Genomic DNA, 10,729 nt, shown 5'->3' with positions numbered 1-10,729 from the left:
TCGTAAACAAAGAAATAAAGACCTCACAGTTAGTTTTAAAATCTTAACAACTAGCACACAACTTTTAATAGTTTTTCTGCTTTTTCTGATTCACACAGCATTCTTCCAAGGTAAAACATGGACTTCTGCACGAACACAGGCTAACATACAAGTTAAAAAATAACAACACCTATTTAAACACGATTATACCTGGCATTTTAGACTTCAGTGGTAATGTATTGCTTGCCATAGAGCAGAAAGCATCCCCGTTAGCCAAAACCAAAGGCGCACAAGATTCAGAAATCTGTGTGCACACAACCTCTCCCCTTCTCCAAACACTTCTGCCCGCAAGTCTTTTCATGGCACAGGACAGTAAATACACTCTTCCCAGGCTGTAGGGAACTTGGAAATGTATGACTTACATTTATTTCAACCTTGGTGACAGCACAGCAACAAAAAGCCCATTAAAAAGAAAAAAGGCAGATAACTGGATATGATCAACTTGCAATCATTTTCTTGTAACGTGTTAGTGAATGGGTGCCAGCTAACTAATCTTAGTACAGAACAAACCTAATTTATACACAGCAGGATGTTGTCAGATTATTTTAAATCTAATAATTATTTCTAGCAGCAAGGCAACATTAGATTTTGTAGAAGTACACACTTTGTAGAAGACGCTCTGAAAAAAAGATGTTCATGTCTGATTAAGATGGGGGGGGAGGATGGATGAACAAGAGAAACCCACCAAGGCCAACGAAATGTAACATCCTGCAGAAGCAATCAGTCAGGTGCAAGAGGATCTTTGAAAAAAGCATGATACTAGGAGACAGGAACTTTACTAATGCCCCCCCAGTCCTTTTTTTAAAGAGAATCTTAAATAACTTTGAGTAACTTTTCAGTGGAAGCTGCCATACTATGAAGTAATTTTTCTATCCTGAGACTTTTCACTTCCTTCCAAGCAAAAAGGATGTGTAAGACAACTCAGTCTGACCCCAGGCGTTGCAAAAGCCACAGAAACCTGTGAGGAATTCCTCTACCCCACCCAGCCATTTGTTCAAGCATATACCTCTATAAAAACATTTCACTCTCACCCAAAAGATAGAAAATCTAATATTCCCTTTCTAATCATTTCTAATGATTCATTGCCCTTATTAAAAGTTTACTCCTTAGTTTGTCATTAACTGATTTTTATCTCTGTATATTGTCAACACATATTGCCTTGAAAATGTTTTGCTATGTCTGAAGCATGCAAACAGTCACATAAAACCAAGTGTCCCATTACAGATGTAAAGATTACTTTCAGGAATGCACCTTTTATTCAATCAAGTTAGAACAGAAGTTAAAGGAGTTAAGAAAGTAATCATATAGTACCTATTAAGAAGGTAAACTATGTTTTGTTCAACATATTTGTGGAGAACATACACAGAAATCACGTATTTATAGTAATAAACACACAATTACGCATGGGATCCCTGATAGATTCAGACAGAATGCAGCAATCACCAAAGAGCCAGGAAGTCTATACGGAACCAACCTATTATTTTGAGTATTTATAAGAAAAAAATCTGACTTCTCTGAAGTTTTGTTTTCTTTTTAGCACTACATAAACAATATGGCAGCCTTAACTATAGTATTTGATCATTTTAAGTGCTTGGATGTAAAAATTTACTTATTGGGGTAAGAGCAGTTACAGGAGCGACAGTGTTCTATGTAAGACACGTTATTTTGCAGTACTGGTCTACCTATGTGTTACCACTTAAGCAGGCAAAAAGATTACTAGGAATCACAAGTATTTCATTAAACATTTTAACCCTGGTACTATACAATAGTCCATATTAAGATAAAAAGTATTATATGAGTTATGGGCTGTCTCAGAAAGATGTGGAGGCTCATTTCCACATACATCATGGTCAGGGGAGACAGATCTAACAGTCCTTTGGAGGAGATTCATTACTTCTGAACCCAGCACTGACATCGAGAGCTCAGCTGCTGGAATAGGGCACCCTCCTGGAACCACACCACCCTTCCCCACAGAACTGCACAGACTGGATCAGGGCTAGCTGAGGATTTTGGAAACTATGTGCCTGGCACTTTGCCTCCTTGAACTATGCACACACCAAGCACTACACTGCACATACAGGTTAACAAGGTAAGACAGACTGACTGAAGAGTCCAACATTTTCTCAACATGTACATAGTCAATTCAATCCAAACCTCGGCAGAAAAATAATAGGTTTCCCACTGTCATAACTACATTGTTTTTACACAGAATCTTTGAAATATTAGTGAATTCTAGCTTTGTGCACATTTCCAAATCTCTCTTTAAGCCTTACTCCCGGGACCCAACCTGCCTCATCCCTTCACAATACTATTTTTCAGACCCACAGTTCAGGGAACAGCAGATGTGGGCCCTGGTCTGCAGACACTGTGATAAGGTAGTGCTGCCAAGGATAAACCAGCCAGGGGAGGCAGCCCTTTGCCTGCAAAGTAATACCTGCCCTTACACGCCACTTCCTTTCCAGACATGGTACGTTACTTTGCTCCCTTACACAGGGTACGATATGGCCCGTGCACACTTCCTCATTCTTTACCTTGAGGCCAATTACAAGACAATAGGTGTCAGCTGAGCTGGACCTGCAGTCCTTTCTATGTTCTTTTCATCTGGCACTGCCCTGAGAGGAGATGAAAGCAGCATTGCTGCTCTCAGGTTTCTGAGGATCAGAAAGCCTCTTGTTCCTTGTACACCCAAGCTGTCTACAGACAGCACCTATGCTCCACAGCCTTCTCACAAGAAGGCTCAGTGCTGAAAGAGCTGTTTAGTGCACTGTTTTTTTTCAGTATGCCTTTGAGAACTAGAGATTATCTACACTGTTATAATTTTGGCACAGAAAATATCAGGAGCTTGGATGCCTCATCAGACTCCAGCAACCACTGATTCAGCACTGGAGAAGCAGCGGCAGCCACTCCTGCTGGAGGTGTTTTCACCTCTTCACTCAAGGCAGCTCATGTCAAAAGCAGTTCTCCTGAGGCATGTGTTGGCTGAGGCAGCCTCTTTGATGAGTAAAGCATGACTGTGTGTTCTCTAGATAATGGAAACATTTGTACCTTTCCTGTACCTTGACCAGATATGTTTTCCTGAAGTAGGTGTCTGCCACGTACACACACACTCATGTCATGTCTCTCCCATTGTACTGGCACACAGAAGTACTAAGTCAAGGAGCACAGGTTTACTTTGTATTATCCAAGATGTCCATGAAATGTGAGTATTATACATGACATAACTGCACAGCTTTCTAACATGCCCAATGTTTACCACAGCTGAGAGATGCAAACTGCACCTGCTGAAAAGGCCACACCAGAACCAGTCCTCAACAACCGTCTTGTCAACACACCACCCTTCCCAGACACGCTGTCCTCACAGCTGGTTTGTGCATTCCCTGCCCTTTCATCAAAGTGACCCAGGGTGATAGATAACTAATATTTGAAGACACGATTAGCTTTGGCTGAAATAAGTCTGGGTGTGCTCAGGGAAGCAGTTCTTCTCTAGCAGGGGCAATAACCTCCATGCGAGACTGAGCAAGCAAGCGTGCAAGAAGCCTCCTCCTTTAACCAGCACAGCTGCTGACAAAGGAGGCTGTATCTCTTGCCTTCACTGAAGTTAATCCCAGCATTTTAAAGCACACTTGTGAAAAAAACATGAATCTGAAGTAACTCTAAAATGCTACTCCAAGGACACATTAGTTCCACTAGAGTCAAAGTATACGCCAGACGCAATAGGTCGGGTTCTAGTCGAAGAGATTGCAGAGAAAGTAAGAGCTAATAATTCTTAATTTGGCATAACATGACATTCCCAGCAGCTTCTCTCTCTCCTTCCAGTAATTGCATCTTGGCAGTGCACATATTTAAAAAATCATTGCACAAAAGACGTGTTCTGTTGAGGGGGGGGAATAGGAAAGCACCTTTCTTTGTGTCATTTTGGAAGTTGAAGACGCTTTTACTGAACGGCAAAATATGCTGATCAAAACATGAAGGGGACAAAACCTCATTCATTCCTTATTTGTTTAAGAATTACCAAAAAGAAACATTTTTGCAGGAGGTTAAGGCAACAGCAATTTAGACAATAATAAATTGAGCATTGTAAGAATAACTATTCTATTGAATAAAAACTCTGGCAAGAAACTTTTCACATAGCATTCAACAGACATTCAAATAAATGAATGAAGCATGCAAGTTAAATTACTTCAAAAATAAAGACTTTCCAGAGGTTTACCATAATGACAACATTGTATAGAAAGATACAATAGCTCTTTGTAGCCTAAAAATTGTCAGTTTTATTTTACAAAGATGACTTCCAAAAGCATCTTGTCATGACAATCGAGTTTTGAGGAAAAAACAACCTGTCATTTGATAAACAGATGAAATTAACTGTCATTAAAGCCACTTAAGCACTCCTCCTTCCTGTTATCCTTCTCATCTTGGCAGTAACTGATAAGAAGATTTCAGGGAGGCTCAGTCATTGATGGCAGGATCTAGAAAAGAAACAATTTTGCATACAGTTATTCACATTCACAGCTTCTAGTTATTGTATTTCACTAACCTGCACTTAATTGGCTTCCTTCTGCCACTGGCGTGAGCACAATGGACCATGTACTTTATACAAATCACCACTCACTGCTGCAGTTACACCTTATACCATGAAAATATTGAGGTGGTTGCAATACTACCATCTTAATAGTGCATACAGAGGTAACATTAACAAAGTCCTGTTACCCACCAACTACGAATTGCTGATACCAGCCATGTGTGTCAGCCAATAGGGATCAGACATTACTTATTATCATAAGTTCATTACTTATGGTTGAACTTGAGATTCATAGATTTCTCTGTAACTTCTTGAAAATATAGCTCTTGTCCACAGAAACACGCCACCAAAATAAATGGAGGACCAGATGCAATGGTTACAACAGAATCAGTGAAAACTACAACTGCCTATTTTCCCTCAAAAATCCAAGATTTTGTTTGGCTAAGCAAGCAGCTTCAAGAGGAAAGGAGGACATGGATTGGGCAGAGAAAAAGATCTGAGCCTGGCATATCCAGAATAACTCCCATGCAACCCCAGAAGGCTGTGTGCATGGCAACCCCACTTCCAACATACAGAGTAATTAATTGTATTCCCATAATAAAGCTACTATGGCACACCTCCACTTTGGTAGATTTCTGGTTGGCTTTAATCTTCTCCATCTTCCACAAGCCAGGTTCTTCACACCAACTGGCCCTCACTGACAGCGGAGTGCCATACAGTACAAGTTTTGCCCTTTTTTCCACCTGTCTCTTGACTACACAGCCATTTAGTCATTGCACTGACATAACAACTCCACCTTCTCTACCGTAGTGCAGCTGTACATCTACCGATGTGACAACGGGAAGCGAGGGTCTTCATCCCTACAGGAGTAGAGCTGCCTTTCACTGAGCAACTTGCATCATTTTTCACACTGAGGACAGAGCATATGGTCCTTCGAAGGGACATCAAAATAAATATGACAGGTCAGTGCAATCATCATACCGAATGAATTCAAATGATGCCATATCTAAAATGAAATGTGTGCACATAATAAAGATTCAAATGACAAAAAAAAAAATCCCCCACCCTTTATCCCTCTTTGAATTATTTATGAATTCTGCAACTCCAGCTGTTGCCACCAGCCCAAGGACAGTACTTCATTTTGGGAATGACACTTCATATTAAAAGATAAGTTAACAAAACAGAAAAGGACACTGTGGGCCCTCCTTAAAAGCCACAGGAAAGCACAATACATCTTTTCCCAGCATTTACAAAGGAAAATAATCACCAATCAATTCCGTTCATGTTTCTCAACTTGTTTCAATAATTCCAGACAGAGATTTCAACACTCATGCATTAAAGTCAGCCATGCCTTTTTAACTATTGTAGTTAGGCAAGAATTTCAAAGCATCTTGGATCCCTCACATATTTTTTTAGGGTTATCTCCATCTTGCAGTTCACCATAAACCACTTGCCAGCATACCAAAGTCTCTGTGATACTATCAGCACTCAAAGTTAGTGACAGCTTTTAGTAGATAAAATGGCCATCCCAAGAAAACGTGGACATTCTGCATATATGCAATACAGTTTTTATTATGCAGTAATTTTTTCATAAATTACAACACCTTCAACATGTGCAGTTTAGGGCACAAAGAACTGTTTTCAACTAATCATGACATTTAGATTAGCAAATTCCACATAGTGCTGTCTGCCCACTTATCGACTGCTCTGATTGGGGTTCCATCACATATTAGTTCCTAAATTTCAAACAAACAAACTGGCAGGGAGTGTGGGGACAGCTCAGCCAGTAAGCACAATTTCCATCACCTACATTAACATGCTCTCCTTCCCTCCCACACCTTTTAGACTATGAACTCGTTTTGGTTGGCTGATCTGTAGAGAAAGATAACACAGAGGCTGAGTAAATAGGAAAATAATATTCTTTTTTAAAAAATCAACCATTGGTTTTGGTTGCTACCTTATTCATAGTGGAATCTGATTATTAAATACATATAGAGATTTGAACTGTTCCCAAAACTACCCACACCATTAACATCACATCACCTTTCCGCTACAGGAACATACTGATGCACTGTGTTCATGACAGGTCTGAGGGACATACGACCTGTAAATATTAGCCCTTCATGATTTACCACCATCCTCTTCTCTGCCACAAAGGAGATTTCTGTATTCTTACCCATGACCTTCATTTCACGGCTTTTTCTGCTTTTACTTTTACCCAGCTGAACAGCAGTTGGGTTTATGTTCAGCTCCTGGGAGATCCCAAATGCCATAAGAACTTTTAACCAATTAATTATTTGTGAATGGTTTTTGTCTAAGTTTTAATTTTTTTCTCCTCCATAATGACCTGGAAGTGGACTCACAATTGGCACAAATCTAACACCAAAAGGAGATATGTGAATAAACCTCAGAGCTTCCAAGGTACCAGGAATCTCCAGTATCACCCACAAAGCTTGCAAGTAATTTGTCAGCTTTCTGCAGCCAAGAATGCACCATTTGCCTATAGTGGCAAGCACGTGGTTCAGACCTGAGCTAGAATGCCAGACATTTAATAAGCAAATTCATCTTTGGGAAAGGCAGCAAAGCAAGAGTTGTTACCTGTCTTGCAAGTGAAACAAGGCAATGGCTTGCAAGCAGAGCCCACTTTAGTTTTGCTGTCAGCAGTACCTCCAGTAGTATCTGCTGTTATTCAGTTTGGTACCACTGAGCTCATGTAGTGTTATTCAGGAAAAGGAGATGTTGTTAAAACAAACGTTTATTTGCCCTTCAGTCTGCATCAGAACTGGCACCCAGCCCTGAACAATCTGCCTCTTCCTCGCTACTGTGAGAAAGCTACAGAGAAAGAACATTCCCCTCCCATCTCCTGCTGTTGGCCAAAGAAACAAAAGGTACAGAAACAAAGAAAACAGGCAGAGAACTTGGGATGTGCAAAATACCACTGAGCAGAAAATTAGGATTCAACATTGGAACATTTGTAGACTTCTTGTAACATTTAATAAGAGCCCCAAAGTCCCCTGTTATCAGGGCTATATATTTGAGTTTATTACTGCCTCATCATTAATAATTCTCCAGTATTTTGGAAATCCCAGGTGCTATGCACAAACCCTCTCAAAAGTACAATTATTTACAGTTGTAACACACATTTTTTTCTGAAAATTAACAAAGTAAAAACAGGAACCTATCTCACATTCCAGGGTTGCCATTTAACTCTCAATGCCACAGGTTCTCAAGTGCCTCCCGAAATACTTTCTAGCTGTGCTAAAGGAATGACATTTGGAAAAAAATCACCTGTGTGCTGACAGGAAAACATCCTTCTGAAGATTTTCACAAGCTAGTTGGATGCAATTGAAGTCAGTCCTCAGAAAATAAGGGAAGTCATCTTCGTGCCCAAACATGCTCACTAAATGCTTCTGGCTATGACATCGTTTCATAATTGACACATTATACAAAAACACCTCAAGAAGATATCTTTTTGTGTATGTCTGGATTACACAGCTATTTATACCCAGTGCCTCTGCAAAGCCTTTCCATTGTTGCACAACGCTCTTGAATACAAATGACCAATTGATCCTTTCACATGGCAGGGTGGTTTGGTGGCTTTTTTTTAGCGTTCGATACTTTTAATGTTAAAAAAAATGGTACCTCAGCATGGCCTTAAATCTAAACCTTATCCCGAACAATTGAAATACATTGGTATTAATCTATTAGATGCTTTTCCACACCGCACCTATGGCACTGCATAAGTTACTGTAATTTAAATGAATTACTGCTCGAAAATTCTCATTTGGTAAGAAAAATGCAGTGCTACATGTTACAGAAAGAAAAATGTGCACTATGGTAACTAAGTTTTATAACACAGTATATCTAGGTGCTCATAAACCAGCTACTCTGAACTGTTAAAGGACAAGAATATTAGACCGATCACACAGAACACGCATCATTATGCCAAGAAGTCAATAACATGAAATCAAATCTACAGTTTATTTAGATATATTTCCATGCCCATACTCAGAATCCACATTAAAAATGCCATTAGGCCGGCTGAAGAATATTACTGCAAAAGACATTTGCACCAATAGTAATTCTATCTCTGCCCTGGAAAACTTGCATTTTTCTCTTTAAATGTTTGATCTGCTGAAATGTATTGAATAAAACTTGGGGGAAAAAATGGTAAAAAAACCAAACAGAAAATCCCTGAAGTTCTTTTGTTACATTATTCTACATATTACTACTGTTTAAGGATGAGTTGTTTAAGATTGCACATTTCAACTACCTAACAGTAAAGAATGAAAAGCTTCTTGCTACAAGCTAAAAAGAAAGTCTTTACCATGCTCCTTGAAGAGCTCATTTTCACATTACTCAGGCTTCATTATGCTGAATCAATATTCGTTTAGTCACTGGGGTTATTGACATATTTTAAAATAAAAGTATACCCTTCAGCTACTGCACTCATTACGGGTAATTTGTCTTGTCAGGGAGCAGGGAATATTATCCCAGTCTTTCAGGGGCTGACAGCCCATGGAAATACCTCCCCTTGGTTACAACTGTAAATAATTTTAAGGTAAAATATTGAAAAATCAATGACTGTTTCCTGCAATCTGTCACAAACAAATCAATCATAATCTGCACAGCCAGAGAGTATGATTTGAAGGAGATGAGAGCAGATGTAATTCTTGGCTGGAATCTCTCATTCCAAAATCACTTCACATAATGGTGTCATCATTTAAACACTTAGCAGTCACTGCAACTGCCACTCATAACATCTAGTTGGACAAAACCACAAGGAAGAGGAGGAGAAATGCCACTGCTGTTGTGTAAACAAACACTTTATTTCAATAGTTGCAACATTAGCAAATTTCATAGATATAACAGCAAGGCTCCCCTCTCCACAAAAGTCCAAGACACTTTTCTTTCTCAATGGAAGACTGCCTATAAATTACCCTCTCAAAATGCAAACGGTTTTAAATTTTAAAACAAAACTAGGCTTCATAAAAAGGTGAGCAATACTATCTAGTACTAATACTACTTCTAAAAATATTTCAGTTTCATTCACTCCAAATCACTCATAACAGAATTATGCACCAAATTCTTAATAGATTAAGAAAGGAAAATTATCTAAGGTAGCTTTGTCTTTTTAAGAGCAATAAGGATTTCAATGCTTCTTTGTCCCCTACATATTACATTTCACATCTAATTTTCATTAAGCACACACCAACTCAACTTTAGCATAGGGAAACCACTGCAGAGTACAGGGGAAAGAAAGTCATACTTACATGAATGAATTCCTAATATATTTTCAACTTGCATTTAAAGATTAAATCTTGTATATGGAATTACATTTGTGTATGAGATCAATTTATACATAAAAATTAACTACTGCAGTCAGAATGCTATAAACTGATCTTTGTAAATGTGAATAATTTGTGTAAAACTAATCTTTTCATATAGAGTAACACTAACGCTTAGACTGAAATTCATTTCCTCATTTGTCCCCCACCTCTACATTTTCACCCTGACACTACAGAGTTGAGAGAATTCTCTGCAGATCAGACATGACAAAAAAGCAGCAGACAGGATGAAACTGCTGTGCAACTGCAACCATGGGCCTAAGCCTGCATTCCTTGCACAAACAAAATTCCCAAATGCTCATGGAGTGTTTCACTCTGGAGTCTATAATTTGAGCTCTTAATCTTTAATGTGCAGAGCCCGTTATCACATACTCATTTTAATCACATTAACCTTACCAACTCCTGAATATTTATCTCACAACTGTGAGACTAAGAAAAAAAAAAAAAAAGGCAATCAAAAAGATGAAACTATTTTCTCTTTTCTTGGAAAAAAAAAATCCCTTAATACTGTTTTTAAAAATGAAATAATAGGGCATATTGTACATCAAGTAAACCTCTCCAAGGTTTGCCTTCCTTTAAAGCAGGCTTTAAGTCTCTTTATCTTCTACATGGAAAACACACATCTCTAACTCTTTATTGATACACATCAAAACCACTATTGTTTGTAACAGCTGGACAGATTCTCTTTCTTAGCAAAATAAACTATTAAAAACACCCCCACAACTCAAGTCTTAGACGAGAAAAAACAGTGAGTGCCTTAGAGGCTAACTGAGAGTAAATATCAGTTGTGAAGCGGATCAGCTTATCGCGGGGAAAGGCC

The 10,729-nt window shown here is 38.8% G+C and overlaps 1 long non-coding RNA gene across 1 annotated transcript in view; it reads right to left on the bottom strand.

Annotated features, from left to right (window-relative positions):
• Window positions 1–3,849: 3,849 nt before the first annotated feature.
• LOC114055162 overlaps window positions 3,850–10,729 on the bottom strand; it is a 14,810-nt gene continuing 7,930 nt past the window's right edge. The window contains exon 6 of the long non-coding RNA XR_003570669.1: window positions 3,850–4,508. This is a non-coding gene — a long non-coding RNA (uncharacterized LOC114055162). The remainder of the gene's footprint in view (window positions 4,509–10,729) is intronic.

The sequence above is a fragment of the Empidonax traillii genome, unplaced genomic scaffold, assembly GCF_003031625.1.
Source record: "Empidonax traillii isolate 1590-97213 ecotype Southwest subspecies unplaced genomic scaffold, ASM303162v1 scaffold49:size1601597, whole genome shotgun sequence".
Taxonomy (NCBI): domain Eukaryota; kingdom Metazoa; phylum Chordata; class Aves; order Passeriformes; family Tyrannidae; genus Empidonax; species Empidonax traillii.
Note: the sequence above shows the minus strand (reverse complement) of the source record. Positions and strands in the feature narration are given on the sequence as shown.